Here is a 17,916-nt window from a genome sequence, read left to right on the forward strand (position 1 = left end):
CCGCTGAGCCTGCGCGTCCGGAGCCTGTGCTCCTCAACGGGAGGGGCCACGACAGTGAGAGGCCCGCGTACCAGAAAAAAAAAAAAAAATCATAAAAATGATACATGAATACGATCTCTTAAAACACTTAACCAATTACTAATGAAATGGCCCCCTGCTACACACTTGGTATTGCACCTAAGAAGTGTAGACCATGATCATACTAGGCTCTACTCAGCCGCTACCCAACTTGACGTTCCTTGTCTTTTAAACCTTTCCCCAACTGTAGGATGGCTACATTTTTCAAGGCGGATGGGAGTGGGGTGGTAAGGACAAGCCGATGAACACAGCACTTGGAAACACTCAGCCCTGATGTCTGGTGCCCTGCTATGAAAATCAAAATTGATTTCACTGAGAGCCAGCATCTCTGGCTTCTGGGCAGAAACCAGGCTGTGGAGGAGAACCAGCACCGAAGGCTGGAGCAAATTCTTCCCAAAGCCATATTTCTCTCCCTGCTGTCCCTTGACGTCAGAGCAACAAACATCTCCAGCCAATAAATTTTATTTACTTTGGAGAAAACATCGGAAGCGGGGAGGGAATCAGGGTTTGTGTCTTCTTCCACAATGCCTGTGTCCCCAGAAAGTTAAGTGAGGGGCAAGGCCCAGGCCCCAGAGCCCCGACAAGACAGTGAAGCGTTCCTTTTGAAAACAGACTTCTGTCCCTTGGAGAAGGAAACTTCAGCCAGCTTCTTCAGACACCACCAATCTATAACTGCCTGCATATCACATTAACCATCTACTTGAGATCTTAGGGCAACATTTATTTTATCAGGGAAACTGCGACAAGCCTACTTTCATTGGGAGGGCCCCCTTCTTTCCTTTAATCCTACTTTGAAATATTATCCATGTAGACTGGAAACTTCACAGAAAGGTCTATTAGAAGCCTCTTAGTCTAAACTCTGGGTCTGGAAGATTAGCATTCTGAAGCACAGAGAGGTTAGCAGTCCAGCTGTTAATCACACAGCTAGTTAGCAGTAGATCTAGGCTCCAATCCCGTGATGCCCTGGCTTCCAAGTCCGGGCCTCTTCCCACATATTCTACTACAGAATAGCACCAAGTGGCTAGCTGTCTGACCCCCAGAGACAGAGAGACCTCTGTCAATCCCAGTTTTATCATTTATTAGTTCCATATCCCCAGGCAAATCCCTTAACCTCTCTGAGCCTCATTTCTGTCATCTGTACATCTGAGATTATGATTGTAACTATCTCTAGGATTACTGCACGTACCCTATTATTATATTGTACTGCTCCTGCATCTCATACTGAAGTGAATGGATCTGCCATGTGAAATGTGATAACTGTATCGGCACAGCTGCCCAGAGATAAGCAAGAAAAGATGGTTATCAAACCCATTGTACAGTTAGGAAAATTTAGTCCCCCGCAAAGATGACATAACTCACGTGAGATCAGAGTTTTAAAACTGAGCACATTCTTAGCTGCCCTAACTGTCCTCCCTAGCACACCATCCGAGGAATGGGTTGACTTAGAAGTAAAGGTTACCTCTTTCCCCACCCTCCACAGAGCAAAACCGTCTGTCTCTGGCTCAAACTCCACGACCCTTCCTTGTAAACGGGAATCAGCACAGTGCCTGGCACAAAGAGGAGACACGATGCAGTTTTGATGAATGAGTGAATTACTGTATCACTGAAGATCCTGATCTGCAGATAAGCGGGGCACTGCGTGGGCCCAGCTGCCTGAAGCACGCGTCTCGTTGCAGAAAGCTGGAGGCAGGCACGCAAGAGCTCCAGGAGCGGCGAGCGAGAACCCCATTCTCTCCATGCCTTCCCATAGCCTGCTCTACGGGGAGGAAGACTTTGACGAGACCGAGAGCTAGGCCCCTGACCTCAAGGGTCCCATCCAGAGCGTTTCCAAACCTAGCCCACGTGGCTCAATCCAGGGCCCACAAGACAACTGTGAAGCACACGTGACCCTCCTCCAGCTAAAACAGATGTAATAACATTGCAGGCAAGGGGCAGTGAACAGGCCAGGGAGATGGCCCATCTGTCTTCCTAATTGTCAACTCTGCCCATAACAAAATTTGTCTCCCTGTCACACCTTAGGCTGCTACTGAACTGAAGCAAAACCAAGATATCCATCTTCCAGCCACGAGCAGCAGCCTTCACAAAGTGCGAGGGACAGAAAGAGGCTGTTTGACTAGGAGAAGCAGAGAGAGCTGGAAGGAGCCCTGGCCTGAGAGTCAGGAGCTGGGGTGGGGTGAGTGTGTGTCTGTGTGTTGCAGGGGTTATTGGACAGTTACTGCACCTCACTGGGCCTCTGTTTCCTATAAAATTGAAGTCCAAAGTTCTGGAAAGTGGGGTCAATGGCGGAAGAAGAGGGCTGTGAATCACGTGACATTGTATGCAAAATATTTTAGGTTATATGCATTTGGAAGAGAGTATCCATAATTTTCATCAGAATCTCAAAGATATACGTAACACTCCCCCCTCCATAAAAAAGTTAAAAAAATACTGGACTAGATGGTTTTCTAGTCTAGTAAGCATTTACTGAGCACCTTCTATGTCCTTCTCTGTGTTAGGTACATGATAGGAGAGTCCTGCCTTGACGAAGCTCAGGTGCATTTTATGCTCGCTGTGATAGAAGCCTGTCAGGGGAGCTTCGGAAACAAAGAAGAGGGAGCATTTGACTCTCTGGTCAGGAAAGGCCTTCGGGGTCATGGGGGAACCTTACGTTAAATGTTGATGTTGAAAGCTGAGTGCGCATTCACTGGGTGAACAAGGAGGAAGTGTATTTTAGAGAAAGGGCAGCATGTGCAAAGGCAGCAAGCATTCCAGGAACTTCCTGAAGGGCAATTGTGAGTAGAACATAGGAGATGCTCACTGGGGGCAGCGGGGGGTAAGAAACCAGAAATGAGGCTGGAAAGGCAAGCAGGGCCCAGATTAGGAAATGCCATGCCAGCCACCCTAAAAAATATTCCGTTGTAGGCAATGAGTTCATTCTAGTTTTAAAAGCCTAGGGTGAACCACCACGCCCAGCATGAATCTTTCTGATTTCTGGCAGAAGCCTTGGTCAGTCATGAACACAGTGGGCAACAGGGAACAACTGGAGGAAAGGACTGCTGCCTCTTGGCGCCCTGAGTGGGCATGGGCTGTCTGCAAAGGTGCCAGTAGTAAGTGCGTGCATGGGGCGGTGAGTCCCGCACTGGCATGTTAGTATCTCCTTCTTCTCTCCTGGCCAGGGGGACTCCAACTGCCCGTGATTATGGATGAGAAAGGAAGGTACTGATTGGCCCAGGTGATGGGATGCAGAAGTAAGGCACATGCCCATTTGGGCCCCTGATCATCACTTGGTAAACAGTCTTTCAGTCCCTCCAAAGGACTCTGCTACTTGCCTCAGGGCCCTCTCACATGCCGTTCCTTCTGCCAAGAAGACTCTTTCTGCCCTATTGAACTAGTTACTTCTTATCAGCCTTCCGACTAAGCAACTACTGTATGTATCACAGATTCTCATAGCGCCTTATCCTTTCCTTTCAAGCAGTTCAGCACTGTTTGTAATTCTATATTTATTTGAGTGAGTTGATTCAAGTCAGTCTTGGCCACTAGACTGCAAGCTCCATGAGGCCAGACAGTGCCAGTTTTGTTCATATCTGTATCCCACTCCCTCGCCTGGTGCCTGGCGCAGAGCAAGTATTTGTTGATTGAATGAAAGTCTGGTGTGGACCCTGAGCCATTCCCCATTCTCACTGCCCATTAACATTCCCCATAACTCAACTCACATTACGGTCCAGTGAGGAGGAGGTTTGGACAGGGGCAGGAGGGTTGGACTTGAAAAGGCAGTATCAGAGTGAACTCTGCCTTTATTCCAAATGTAGCTCTGTGTTCTCCTGTGTCCTGTTTTGAAAGGCTCTAAGGGAACCCACATTTGGTTTACCCAGGCAAGTCCTTGGGAATCGTGTTCAGGATGCTTTCTCCCCAAGCCTCAACCGGGTCACCGGCTGCATCTGGTCCTCCCCTGACCCTACTTGGTCAATAGGACTTTGCCCAGGCTTCACGGCGTCATCCTCAGAAAGGAGGAGGAGCCTCCATCTCCTTCTCCTGGAAAATACCTCCTCCCGGCCCTCCAAGCCCGAACCCTAGGGCGCCTGGGAACCAAAACCACTGGTTCCTGCAGTCCTGGCAGATGCTCAGGGCAAGTGCAAATGCAGACCTGGTGTAGGGGCCATGGGGCTCGACTTTCCAAATCCCATGCTAAGTAACTGGCCACTCTGCAGGGACAAAGTACTTGGGGTCAAAAGTTTGACCTTAAGGGGGAGATGACAGGGAGGGAATCTCACCAGTGGCGTGCATGCTCAGCAAAAGCGCCCTCGGCGGGGGCGGCGGCCAGCACATCCGGCCCCCCTAGAGGCCCCCTTGCCTCCACCCAAGGTCGTGGTCCAACAGGAGCGCTGGAAAGTTCAGCCAGGGGCCGAGGGGTACCCGAGTAGGAATCGGGGGCCGGCTTTTGCGGAAGAAGGGAGACTAGGAGCTCGATTCCTGGTAGTCCTGGGAGCCGGCGGAAGGGTGCCCCAGTCCCGCAAGCTGCATCCCGGACCGCAGCGCCGGGCTAGGAGGTTCTGGGCTCGGAGGCGCTGGGCGGGGGCTGCACCATCCGAGCCGCAAGGACAACGCGGCCTCCCCGCTCCCCAATATCCTCCGTCCCCGGCACTAGGGCGCGGGGAGCGGGTGGGGCAGAAGGCGAGTGGCGCCCGCCCTTGGGCAGCCCCCTCCCCGCGCGGGCTCGGACCCCGGTGGGGGGCAGGGGCAGCCAAATCGGCCCAGGCTGCCGCAGCCTCTGCTTTAGGGGAGCCGGGGATGCGGCGCGGGGAGGGGGCGAGGCGGGTGGCGGAGGCAGAGGAAAGGGGCCGAGCGCCGGGGCCAAGACTCGGGTCGCGCCGGGCCGGTGCGGGCAGGGCCAGGGTGGCGGAGCGCCTTACCTCGGCGAGCCGCGGGAGGCCGGCGGGGAGCGCCGGCTGTGCCTCGGACTTCAGGGCGCACGCAGCCTCCGGGAGCACAGTCCCCGTCCCGGGCGCGCTCCACCAGGCTGGCGCACCCTCGTCGTCCGGGGCGCGCACCGCCTCGGGCGCCCTCTCGCCGGCGGGCTCGGCCTGAGCCCGGGGCGCACACCCAGCGGGGCACACCCACCGCTGCCGCTGCGGGACTGGCCAGGCGCGGGCGGCCGAAGCTGCGCCCGGCGTCGCCGGCTGCCAACACCACCCGAGTCCCCGCCTTCGCCAGGGGAAAAAAAGACTCCTGACGCGGCGCGGGCTTTGGTGTGTAGGAAGGGGCGGCATTGCGAAACCGAGGGGAGGGTCTTAGACTTGATAAACTCAAAAAGCTTTTGGATGGAGTTTGGAGGAAAAACTTTTTGAAGAAAGCAAACTCCTAACCTGTGTAGAGCGCTTTTCAGAAATCCAAAGTGCCTTCATATGCATTTACTTTAGTTCATCCTTACTACAACAGTAACTAACTGTTGAGGCATTTCTATCCTCTTACGGATGGGAAGACATCACACAAGGTAATGATTTGCCCAAGCCAGGACTAGAACCCAGTCTGGGTAACGGAGTCCGAGTGCAGTGAGGGGACGTACATCGCCCCGGGGATTTTTTCATTGCGGAGGTGGATGCGGGGTAGGGACGGATGTAAGCGACCTTTTCCTCTCTCCTAAGTCATTTCCTTTTCCTTTTGCTTTTTTGCTTCCCACCATTGCTTTAGCCCCACTAAGTGACTTCACACTTTCATCTCCCACGACGCCTTTTATCAGTTCACAATATTTGCATTTCAATCACTAACCTTGAATGACCTGCTCACTGCGTGCCATACCGTGCGCAATAAACTTAGGAGCAAAGAGCTGGTACCGCCCCATTTTACGGATGGGGACACAGGCATGGGAGGGGTAGAATGTATGGAACCTGCAGGACTCCAGACCCCAGCTCTGACCCACTACGCGCACCTTTCAGAGGGTCCATTGGTGCCAGGAAAAACCTAACCAAAGGGATTTCATTTTTAACACTGAAACTGTGAAGAGGGGAGGTAATTGGGGGCAAGGGACACTTCTGAGACTTTCTTTTTCCCATTTTGATGGAAACATGGTTGTTATAATGAGTTACTTCCTCTAGGGCACCACTAGAAGCAAATCAATGGCCCCAGAGCCACAATAAATGGCGCAGAGTTTTGGCCTCAGTATTGGGAATAATAGGGAGCGGTGGGGACTGTGGTGCACTTGAGGGCAGCTCCAGGCTCCTGCCCAAGTGAAGGGGCTGCTGCTACCCAGCTCTCGCCAATTTTCGCCATTCAGGGCAACAAGTTAATATGACCAGATCGACCCAGTTTTCAAGAGAAGCTGTAAATCCAGATCTCTAATTGAAGTTTCCCAACTTGTTGACAACTCATTTTTAAAATGCTAAGCACTTGATATATAAGTCAATATTGTTCAAGCCAAATGAAATTAGTTTATGGAACAGATCCAGCCCATGGAGCAGGGGTTTGTGCCCTTGAGTTTTGGGTACTTCACACTATTTCATTTGGGCCTCCCATTGCCCCTACAGGATGGACCCAGCATGGATTACTATTTCCATTTTATGGAAGAGGACACCCCTGTTCAGGAGGTTTCCCTCACTAGCTCAAGGTTGCACAAGGTAATTGCTAGAGCTGGAACTGAAAGCTAGGCATTCTGATTCCTGATCCTGAAGACTTTTCTCTCTGCATCCTCTGATCTCATTAAGATTTTGTTTCTTGGTTTCTAGGCGTTGTGAGCCAAGTTGGCATGGGGCTGGCACTGGGGTGTGGAGACAGAGCACCTTTCCTGGGAGGGTGGAGTGGGAGTGCCAGACTGCTGTCCTCGAAAGCTCAGCCTGATGACTCAGAGGTGAAGCTGTGTCTTGAGGGTAAAGCTGAGTCAGAGAAAACAAGGTCTGAATTGGGGCAGCCGGGGCTTCTGAATCCCAGATTCGTGTATTGAGAAACAGGATGAAAAACAAACTAAGCAAATACACCCACCCCCTAGCCCCTCACAAAACCAGAATCCATGGACTCCGAGACATGGGCTAGAGCATTGCCTATTTTTCCTGTCATGACAGGAAAGCAACAAGAATTAGACTGGAAAGTGGACCCTTGGGCGGTCCTGAGAAGAGAGAACCCTTTGCAGACAGCAGGTCTTCTAGAATCTCAGGTTTGGGCATCTCCACTGCAAGACTCAGCCTGGGCCTTTCAGACAGAGTGAGTCTGATAATCCAATTTAGAATGACTGCATCACACTTCTGGAGCCTGGAGCTGCATAATCAAGGAACTGAGCAGCAGACAGAGAACACAGTGCCTCCTTGCCTCCACCTTTTCCTGGAATTTGGGGTAGAGTGTAGGAGGATTAACAGGTATTCACCGTCTGCCATGTATGTGCCAGGCACTGGGTTGAGGATCTTACATACGTGATCTCATTGGGACAATACAAACTGTGAAATGGCTCTTATTCTCCTTTCAAGGGTGGGGAGGCACAGTGTCACTTGCCTGTGGGCACACAGCTAGTAAACTGGGGAGGTGGGTTCAAACACAGGTCTTGGTGACTCCAAAGAGTGAATCTTCTCTAACTGGGGGCCTAGAAATTACAGCCAATGTGGAGATGGGTTACTCAGATCCTGCTTCAAGGAAGGACACACCAGTCAATGGTGTGTTGGTAGTGTTTAATAACCAGCTCCCAGGGGGCAAATGTGTGCATAGGTACAGTCAATGCTCATTATTCCAGGAAGTTTTATAAAGCGGCAGCAAACACTGAAATCGCTAATATTGAACCGTTGCTCCCAGGGAAAATACAGAATTAGGTTCCTATAAGCCTTTTGGTACATTTTCATCAACTGATCAATACATAGCTTTGTTTTATGTTTTTGTTTAAAGAAAAAAAAATATATATATATACACACATTATATTTTTAATATGTATCATTGATTCATTAACATTAAACTAATGGCCAAACGTGCCATAACTCACACCTGAACAAAGGTTATCCAACACACGTATTTTCTCCAAAAAACAGCCTTCTTGTGCTTAGGAACTCTGGTAGCACTTCAGCAGTATGCTTTGGGGCTGTCTTAAACAGTGAAATCACCTGCAAAAAGTGTGAAAATGCAAAAGAGTGCCACCAAGTAGACCACAAAAAGGACGTTTGTTTACAGCAAGAGGCTGAAATACGAAAGCAGAGGGTTACCTTGCAACCTCAGCTGGGAAGGTGCACACAAGTTGACTCAAAATTTTGGTAAAAATTTTGCACATATCCACAAATGACTACAAACTTGCTGCAAGTATTGATTTGGGGTTACAGATAAATTTTAGCAAGTAAGTGAATTCGCAAACACAGAATCCACACATTGTGAGGAATGGCTGTGCATATAGGTATCCATGTATGCCTTCTGGGGCCCTTCATATCCGCTACCTATCCCTCCAGGTTTATCCCCCATTATCCTCCAGCCAGACTGGACACTTAACCATTCTCCAAACATGTCCCACACTTACCTAGCTTATGAGTGAGCACAGGCCACTGCCTATACCTGGACTCTTTCTCCTCTGCCTCCCAACACACACACGCACACGCACACACGCACGCGCCCATGCACACACACACACACACACACACTGTCTTCTCATGTCCATATAATTCTGCCATGCAACCGTACCTTCTCCATAAAGGCCTTCCTATTGCCCCAACAATGGGATTTCTCCATCCTTGGGACCACCGTGGCATTTTGAAGCCTGTATCAGACACTGCTCATGTTCTACTGTATGGTCAGGGCCCTCAAGATAGCTGTTGTCTTGATCTCTGTACATCCCCCTGCTGTCCAGTCCCTGCTTCACCTACACCCTACTCACACGACTATTCAATCCTCTTAATCATAGGGCTTAATCAGTAACGGCCTATGGCGCTTGACCTCCGCCCCAGCTGCTGGTTTCCCTGGTAATTGATGAGCCAACCTGACATCAATACCCCCTATAACTGGTAGATTCCACCCTCTCCCCTCTAGAAGACTGCTGCTGGGTCCTGCCACTGTCTGCTGTACACGGTGAGGTGTCACTCCAGGACTTCGCTTTGGACTTGTAAGATTCACTATCCAATATATACTTAATGTCTCTGTCGTTGTCTCCAGGCTCTTTCTTCGGCCTCGCAGCTGGACTCTTAAAAGGTTTGCAGGTCTGTGGAGTAACAGCTACCTTGCAGGCCTGCAGCCTAACATCTACCTTGTATTACAAGGCAGCCTTAGTGATCTTCAAAAAACACAAATGTGATCATGCCCCTCCCCTGCTTAAACCCTCTGAAAGGCATCCCATTGCTCCTGGGATAAAACCTGGATTCCTTTAAGAAGGCTTACAAGTCTAGCCCCTTCCTACCTCTCCAGCTTCATTTTGTGTCCACCTCACCCTCACTTCTCTAGCCACGTGAGACTCCTTTAGTGTCTCTAACATGCTGGGTTATTCCCTACCTGGAGTTCTCTGCACATGCTGTGTTTTCTTCTGCCTGGACTTTTCATCCCTCCAATTCTTTGTCTAGATAATTAATATTCATCCCATGAGTCTCAAGCATCACTTCTGTGAGGAATCTCTCTGATGTACCCAAACCTCCCCCCGGACTAAGTTAGGAGTTCCTGGTCTCCAGTAGCATCTCTGCTTTTCTCGTAACACTCAGCATAATCTAACTTACGTGTTATTGCCCATTCTCCCCCAAGATTGTAATTACATGAAGAGAGGCCTGTTTTCAGCATCTAGTTCAGAATCTGGCACACATAAATGTAAATCTCTCAATAAATGTTTTATGAATGAATAAGTAACTAATTCCCCATTGTCTTCAGACCTATTTGGGGAGTGATAGGTTAGCAGATGGGTAAAATAATTATGGAGATGTCAAGTTTTCTCTTGCTTACTTGTGAGGTTAAATTACTACTATGTTGGTGTTTTATACCACGCTTAACTTTAAATTCAAAGAAGTTACTATTATTATTAAATTCAAAAGGAATATGTCCCCACTACATTATATCATACACAAACATCATTTAGCTAATGTAGATTAAAGTGTGAAAGATAATCCATAAGCTTCCAGAGTATAACATAGAGAAGACTCATGTCCTAGAAGGAGGCCAATAGGTCTTAAACAAGGCACTAAACCTAAAGAAAAGTATTGATAAACTTGGAATACATTAAAATTAAGAACTTCTGTTCATCAAAACTTATTGACACAATGGGAATTCCCTGGCAGTCCAGTGGTTAGGACTCCACGCTTCCACTGCAGGGGGCATGAGTTCCATCCCTGGTGGGGGAACTAAGATCCCGCGTGCCTCATGGTGCAGCCAAAGAAAAAAAAACTTATTGACACAAATAGCAATCATTTTATTCCCTCTTATGAAGGTGAGGGTGGGCTGACTTAGCTGGGCAAATGCTGGTTGGGGTTGAGTCATCTAAAGCTCATCTGAGATGGAACGTCCAAGATGACTCTTTTACATGACTGATTAATCAATGGTGGTTATTGATTGGGAGCTCTGCTAGGGCTGCTGACTTAGGAGTACCTCCACACGGCCTCTCCATATGGCTCGGACTTCTCACAGACTGGTGTCTCAAGAGCAAGTCTTCCAGAGAGGGAAGAAGTAGAAGCTGCCCAAGCTCTCAAAAGCCAGGACCAGAACTGATACAGCATTGCTTTCAACATGTCTTATTGATTAAGCAGTCACAGGGCAAGCCTAGATTCAGAGGGAGGGAGTAATAAACACCAATTCTCAATGGGAGAGTGAAAAAGAATTTATAGTCACCTTTAATCTACTGCAATACTATTGAGAGAGTGACAGCAAACCACAGACTAGGAGACTAATGTTCAAAAAACGTTATCAGTTGAATTGTGTCCCTCTCCCTCAAATTCATATGTTGAAGTCTTAACCCCTAGCACCCTAGAATGTGACTTTGTTTGGAAATAGGGTCATTGCAGATGTAATTAGTTAAGATGAAGTCATATTGGAGTAGGGTAAGTCCCTACTCCAATATGACTGGTGTCCTTATAAAAGGGGAAATTTGGATATGGAGACACGTACAGTGGGAGAATACCATGTGAAGATGAAATCAGAGATGTTCAAGCCAAAGAATAAAAAAGGTGGCCAGCAAACCACCAGAAGCTAGGAGAAAATTGTGAAACAGACTTTTTCTCCTAGCCCTCAGCAGGAGCCAACTCTGCCAACACCTTGATCTCAGACTTCTAGCCTCCAGAATTGTGAGACAATACATTTCTGTTGTTTAAGCCACCCCGTTGAGGGTACTTTGTTATGGCTCTCCAAGGAAATTAGTACAATATATAAAGAATGTCTGCAAAGCAATACGAAAAAAAATCCAATAGAGAAATGAGCAAAAGTTTAAGCAAACACTTCATGATAGAAGACATTCAAAGGTCAACCATATGAAAAAATGCTCAATATCACTAGTTATTAGAGAAATGTAAATTAGTCCTCAATAAGGTTTCACTGTACACACTTCAGAATAACTTATGGTAAAAACGTTGATATCAATAATACAAAGTGTTGGCAAGGATACAGAGCAAATGGAACACATAAACATTGCTCCTGGAGTGTAAGTTGGTAAAGACCACCTTGGAAAACTGTCTGAATCTACTAATGACCCAGTAAGTCCACTCCTAGGCATAGACCAAATAAAAATGTGTACATATGTACAACATGGGGCATAATCATGAATGGTTATAACACTACTATTCTTAATTTCCCCAAACTAGAAACAGTCTAAATTTATATCCAGTGCAGAATGGAGAAATAAACTGTGTTTTAGCACTGCAATGTAATACTATACAGCAGTGAGGATGAACCAGTCCCTGCTACATTTAAACAACATGAATGAATTTCACAAAAATGAATAATGAGCACCAAGAACAGAGTACAGAATATACTATTCCATTTAATAAAGTTCAAACACAGGAAAAACTGCTCTGATGAGAGAAATCAGGGTAGTGGATATCTTTGGAAAGGAGTGAGCGACTATGAGGTAGCACAATGAAGATTTGGAGGGGTGGGTGATATGTTTTTTTTCTTTTTCAATCTGGGTGATATTTACTTTGTGAAAATTCATTGAATTGTACTTTGTGGGCTTTTCTGTGTGTTATACTTCAATGTAAAATTTTATTTAAAAATTAAATACATTCCAGAGTGTGAAGTCATCTTTACCCACTGATAACTGGCAATACTAGTCATGCTTTTGACATTTGTAATGATTTATAAATGTGTTCTACTGGAATATCATTCTGAGCATCTTTGAGGCTTTGTAAAGGAAAAAGAGATTGCAAGTTCAATTTCTTTATCTTTTTATATAATGAAGCTTTGTTGTGTATGTGAAATATTCAATGTTGATTAACTGTTTAAAACTTGGTTAAATCATAGAGTGGACGATAGCATATTAAGCAAGGATCTGACACTAAGTTGGGAGGCACAGGTGATCCATTGGATGACAGAATTGGTCATCAAACTGATCTCAACATCAGCTTGCATTCTAATCTCCATATGGATGGCAGCCTCCACTCCAACCTTCCTGAACATGTAATTCCTCCAACTCCAGGAGCTCTCCCTCCCTCACTTCCAAGTTATTTCACATATAGCATTCTCTGCCTAGAACGGTCTAACATAGCTCTTCACCTATCTAACTCCTTCTGAGTCTAGTTCAGGTATCCCTGACCCTTATGATAGACCATCTCTGAGATGTTCCCCAGCGAGTGCCTCATCCTGGTCTTCCTGCCCTGTGCAATCCCTTCCTTTGAGTGTGGGCTACACCCAGTGATTCACTTCTAAGAAATAGAATATGACATAAGTGATGGGATATCACTTATAAGACTAGGTTACAAAAAGACCATGGCTTCCATCTTGGGCTCCCTCTCCTCTTGCCTTGTTCTCACTCTTTTTCTCTCAGAACCCTTGCTCAAGGAAGTCAGGTGCCTTGCTGTGAGTAGTCCTAGGGAGAGGCCCACATAGCAAGAAACTGATGCTTTGGCCAACAGCCAGTGAGGACCTGAGGCCTGCCAACAGCCAGGTGAGTGGGGTATTGATTCAGAATGAATCCTCCCCAAGTCAAGCATTGAGATGACTGCAGTCCCAGATGACACCTTGACTGCAGCCTTGTGAGACCTTGAGCCAGAGGTACCAACTAAGCAGTACCCAGATTTCTGACCCACAGAAATGGTGATCTAATACATGTTTGCTGTTTTAAGCAGCTAAAGTTTGGTATAATTTGTTACACAGCAATAGATGACTAATACAGCCCCCACCTTCACTTCTCCCAGCCCCAGTTGGACTCATTGCCCCTGTTGTACCCAATGCTTCCCAGAATCACAGCATTCATCACACATTATAGTAATCTACTGCTTACTTGCCAACCTCTTCCATGAAAATGACCAGGGACCACGTCATAACTTTTTTTTATTCCACTTCCTAGAGCTTAGTTGTACTCAATACGTGTTTGATTAACACATGAAAGACGAAATAGATGCTAGCTGTTTAACCTTGGGAAATAACAACCTCTCTGATTCTCAATCTTTTCATCTGTAAAATGATAACAAAATTTGTAGAATGATTTAAGAGACAAAAAGAGCAAGACTTGGTAAGTAATTGATGTGAAAGGTGAGGGAAAAAGAACAGTCAAAGTTTGGACAACTGGGTATTCCTAAGAGAGAGAAAGAATACCAGAGGAGGAGACGGTTTAAAGTGGAAGATGGTGAGTTCAACTTTGGAGATGCTGAAATTGAGGTATTTATGAACACATCAACCAGACTGATGGGTATATAGTCCAATGCTTAAAAGGTCTGTGTGGGATAGATTTGGGAGTTAATGGCATGTAGATGGTAACCGAAGCCATGGGAGAGAAGCCAAAGAGTGAGATAAGCTATGGGCTGAGAATAGACACTTAGGGAACATTCTCATGAAGGGGAAGATATAGACAGAGGTCTGTCTAGAATAGGAAGACTGTGGTAACCCAGATGGATGGATGTAGACAGTTTCACAAAGCAGGGAATGATCAGCAATAACAAATACAGTAGCGATCAAGATATTAACATCCTTTGGAATTGGTCATTGGAAGATCATTGAAGACTGTTGCAGATTGTATCGTTCAGAGATGACCGTAACAATATTTCCCATCCCATATACTCTTCTACAATGTGACCTTGCCTCTGTCCCATTGAGAGATGGGGTCTATACTATCTCCCTTTGATTCTGGGAGGGCTTGTGACCACTTTGATTAGTGATCATGGTGGAAGTGGTGCTATGGGACTTCTGAGGCTATAAAAGTCACAATTTCTGAATCATAAAAAGCAATGCTTCTTCCACCTCATTTCCTGGAACGCTAGGGCATGCCATGTAAGAAGCCAGACTACCCTGAGGCCACCATGCTGTGAGGAAGCCAAACCACATAGAGAGGCGTGTCTAGGTCTCTCTGGTCATCATCATGGAGCAGAGACAAGCGATACTTTGTGACCGATCTGACTTCCAGACCCTCAGAATGCACAAGCATAATAAAATGGTTGTTTTATGCCACTACGTTTTGGGGTAATTTGTACTTTATTACACAGTAATAGTACCTAGAACAATGACTTTAGGGAAAGCAGTTTCCATGGAATGGTTAGGACAGAAGCCAGAGTGCAGTGGGCTGGGGAATGTGTAAGAGAAAGAGAGGACACGTGAATAGATTATCGCAGGGGGAGCTCAAATTGGAGGTTGATAGAAAGGGACTTAGGAGAGTTCTTGTCAGATGCAATAGACTGGACAGATTTATAGGGCAAGAGGAAAATATCGGAGGAGTGAGAGTGTTGAAGCAGAGAGGAGAGGTTGTAACAGAGGAATCAGCAGGGGAAGCCCCAGGCACAGGTTGAAGAGCAGGACTTGAACGGTCTCCACGGAGGCTGGAAGAAAATAACTGGAATTTGTTGGGGCAGGAAGACATAGCAGGATAGCATGCAAGGAAACTGGTGGTACTGGTGTGAGTGCAGTTCACATGATCACCTACCAAGTCTGGACTTCCAGCTGGGGGGACTGATAGACTGGAGGAAATGGAAGGAACAAAGAGCTGGGGTCTCTTGGAGGTCAGAGTGCAGGTATCATGGGTATGAAGGCTTGAGATAGCCAAAAGAGTGGGAGAATGCAACCATGAAGGAGGTTACTAGAGTCCAGATGACACAGTCCTGGGTCACAACAAGATCAAGGGTGGGGTCTGGGAGTGGTGGCTGAAGCAGAGTAGAGGTGAGGTCCCTTGGAGTTAAAGAGATCAAGGAAGTAACAGTCCAGTCAGTTGTCTGCCTGGGCACTGAAATCTCTTAGGGTGACACAGGACTTGAGCAGGAGAGGAATACTGAGAGCCAGGCCATGAATGATTCAGTGAATGAGCATTGGACAGTTTTCAGTATTGGGGAGGAGAGATGTTGGATGGCATGAGGCTCAAAGAAAGCTGTGAGTCTGGACAAGCAATGGTTGTGGAAGTGACAGAGGGAAGCCAGGAAAATCCAGCCACCGCTTCTACTTCAGAGGTGTAGGATATGGGCCTGAGAGGGTGAGCAACTTTCTCCTGAAGGGCTACATAGAGAGTGAAGACTTCTGTTAAAACAAAAGATGATGAGAGCCTTCTAACGAGGATCCGGGGTTAAAGGGAGTGTGTGTCCACAGTGGATGGAGGGCTCCTGAGGGTGTCATGGCTAAATAGGGTTTGGAAGTGGAATGAGTAAGAAATTCAAGGAGGGCAAGTAATGGTGCAGGTGGCGGGGTGTGGAATTTGAGGTCGCGGAAGGGACTTTTTGTTACAAGGCCCTTGTTCTAGGCAGAGACCCTCTTAAAGTATTTAGAACTTTAGAATTTAGAGCCTGAGCTATGCAGGTGGTGGGGCTTTGTTCTAGGCCAAGGTTCTTGCCCTCCAAGTCCAGTGCCCCTCCCTTGGGCAGGCCCCTCTCATTGGAGCCAGGAGGCCCCTATGCCTGGCAGATGGCTGTTCTTGAACTCCCCTGAGAGGAAGACAATAAAAGCAATTTGACCACCCACCTGGAAGCTCATATTAAGTAACTTTCTATGGCTATTTTAAGACAGAAATGGACACGGCTCCTATTAATAAGCCTGGCTAAGTAAGGCCTGTCTGCAGCCAGAGTGACTCTGAAAGCCTCTTTCCCCACAGAGGCCCTGAGGGGGGACAAAGAGAAGGGGTGTGCTCCTGTCATTGGACAAGCCCATGCTGGTCACTGCAGGTAGAAAATTCTTCAGGCAAAAAGAGTCCTCAGCCTCTAATCTACCTCTTGCCCTTCGTGGAGGAGTTTACGCACATAATTATAGCATCTAAAGGACAGACCAAGCATCTTGCTTTCCAGGCAAACCCCGTGAAACCCCCAACAACCTGAGGGAAGAGGTTCTGTTCGATGCCCATTTTACAGATGTGGAAACTGAGACTTAGAAGAGTACATTTACGACCAGGTTCTCACAGTTAGAAAAAGCAGCTGGGATTTGAGGCACTCTAGCTGCCGGATCCCTGGAAATAACCAGTCCACCGTTTTCCCTGCCTGCCTGAGGCACAATGTAGTTGTGTGAAGGCTTTCAAAGTCAACTTCCTCTTGCTTCACCTCTGATGTGGTCGGGAGGCAGCTGATCATCACGTCCACTCTGCTCCTTGCTCACACCATCCTTCAATGTCCTGGCTGTAATCTGCAAAGCCACTGTGGACTGAACATCAGGTCTCCTTCAACCCAGATGCCCCCAGCATCCTGCAGGGAGGTCACCCTGGCCATCAGATACTCGGGATTCCTGGTTCCATGGAACAGAGAGCCCCTCAGGAGAAAGGGAGTCAGGGCTGGAGCTGCGACTGAGGGGCCCTGGGGGTTCTGTGGGTCGTGGTGTCCACCTCTGTCGTTGCCTTTCTCGCCGTCTTCTCTAGATCCTCACTTCTCGCTGCACACCTTCTCCTACCCAGGTCTCTGCCTGCCTCCTCCTGGCCTCTCCCCCTCCCACGGCAGCTCCAACTCCGCCGGGTGGGACCTTCCAACGCATTCCCGTGGCCCCCAGCCCCTCTGCTAACTGCCTGCGCATCTCAGCATTCTTGGTTCAGATTCCTGAGGTGGGAATATGATCGGCCTGGCTCCGTTTTGGGGCTAGACCATAGGTCGTAGGTCGCTGGCTGGCCTGAGTTGGCTCAGATGACCTCCCGGCTGTACTGGACACCAGGGGTGGGACAAACACAGCTGAGGAATGTCCCTCGGCTCTTTCAGCTGGGGCTCTCTGTTGAAGTGTTCCTTTTATTTTATTTTATTTTAACATCTTTATTGGAGTATAATTGCTTTACAATGGTGTGTTAGTTTCTGTTGTATAACAAAGTGAATCAGCTGTACATATACATATATAAAAATATGGAACGCTTCACGAATTTGCGTGTCATCCTTGCACAGGGCTGTGCTAATCTTCCCTGTATCGTTCCAATTTTAGTCTATGTGCTGCCGAAGCGAGCACGAATTGTTCCTTTTAGAAGAGATGATGGCCAACATTTGTACTGTACTGCTAAAACCTCCACCTGCCCTCAGGCAGGAACACAGGCTTTTGGAGCATTTATAAATGAGGGCTTTTAACTGCCAGAAATGATAACATACAGTAAGCATACTCTCACTCCAGCGTTCACTAGTGTGTGACCCCGTTCCCTTTCAAACTGCTCCCCCTACCAAAATGTCTCTGTCTCTGAGAGCTCCCAGAGAGTGACTCCTGTGTGAACAATGGGCCCAGTCTGTCGCCAGACATCTGCATGCTGTCCTCTTGCCACACACACCGCTGGCCCTACCACCTCTGGCACTGGCGTTTTTGCAGCTGTCACTGTGTCCCCCAGCCTCTGCTGATCCCCTCAGCACACCTAAGCCC

General features: G+C 47.6%; 1 non-coding gene across 1 annotated transcript; it reads right to left on the reverse strand.

Annotated features, from left to right (window-relative positions):
* Positions 1-17,411: 17,411 nt before the first annotated feature.
* Positions 17,412-17,517, reverse strand: LOC136140436 (U6 spliceosomal RNA). The gene has a single exon (XR_010657613.1). It is a non-coding gene; the product is annotated as a U6 spliceosomal RNA (small nuclear RNA).
* Between the last annotated feature and the right edge of the window lie 399 nt (positions 17,518-17,916).

This window comes from Phocoena phocoena, chromosome 1, assembly GCF_963924675.1.
Source record: "Phocoena phocoena chromosome 1, mPhoPho1.1, whole genome shotgun sequence".
In the NCBI taxonomy this organism is placed as follows: domain Eukaryota; kingdom Metazoa; phylum Chordata; class Mammalia; order Artiodactyla; family Phocoenidae; genus Phocoena; species Phocoena phocoena.